This window comes from Bison bison, unplaced genomic scaffold (genome assembly GCF_000754665.1).
Source record: "Bison bison bison isolate TAMUID 2011002044 unplaced genomic scaffold, Bison_UMD1.0 scf7180017864297, whole genome shotgun sequence".
Classification (NCBI taxonomy): Eukaryota; Metazoa; Chordata; class Mammalia; order Artiodactyla; family Bovidae; genus Bison; species Bison bison.
Window position 1 is genome coordinate 7,027,792 of NW_011494869.1, and position 795 is coordinate 7,028,586.

The 795-nt window shown below is 58.9% G+C and overlaps 1 protein-coding gene across 1 annotated transcript in view; it reads left to right on the top strand.

Annotated features, from left to right (window-relative positions):
* The window catches only part of ZDHHC1 (zinc finger, DHHC-type containing 1), a 24,263-nt gene that overhangs the window by 20,665 nt on the left and 2,803 nt on the right, over positions 1 to 795 (top strand). The window lies entirely within an intron of this gene.

Genomic DNA, 795 nt, shown 5'->3' on the forward strand with positions numbered 1-795 from the left:
GAGCCCTAGCAGCGGCGAGCCCCGCGCGCGGGGCGGCCCCGAGGCTGATCTGGCTTAGCTGGGCGAAGAAGCAGGGATGGCGGAGGAGCGGCGGGACCGACTCTCTATGCAAAAACCCCATCCCTGCCGCACCGAATGCACTTTAGGGGCCCCTAAGGGCCGGCGGGATCGGCCCCACTCCCCACTCCACTACTCAGCAATACCCGCCCAATCAGCTGTGATGCTCCAATAAACTTTTTTATGCTTTTGCGGACTTGGTGCACACTTTTTTAACGACAGGGGTCACGGGCCCTCCTGGAGCCGCATCATTGCCTGTTGGCCTAGGAGCACAGGATAAGGTGGGTCCCCCACATTGGGTGGCTATCCAGATTGTCATATGGAGAAACTCAAGTACCAGGCTCCTGGTTGGGAAAGGCCCTAGAAGCTCCCTAGTGGAGGTTATTTTTCTTGAAGATAGGGTTTGCACTTGGAGAGAGGAGGAAAGCAGCATTTGTGTTAGGAAGGCAGCAGCGGAAGCAGAGACGCCGAGGCTAATACCCGGGTGGGTGGGAATAAACGAGGACACGGACCCAGGAGGTCCAGGAGCTTTTCCCCGGCTGCAAGACTGACGTCGGTGTAGATCCCGGAGCATTCCCGATTCGTTCACTGTCCCCTCCCGCCCCCAGTGATGCGGAGTTGTGACCTGGGATGCTACACGTTCATTGGAGAGCTGTGGTCTTGAGCCGGTTCTAGACCCCATGTCACTAAGGGAAGGGACCGCCTCACTCCTCTGCACGTCTCCCCTTCCCCGCTCCC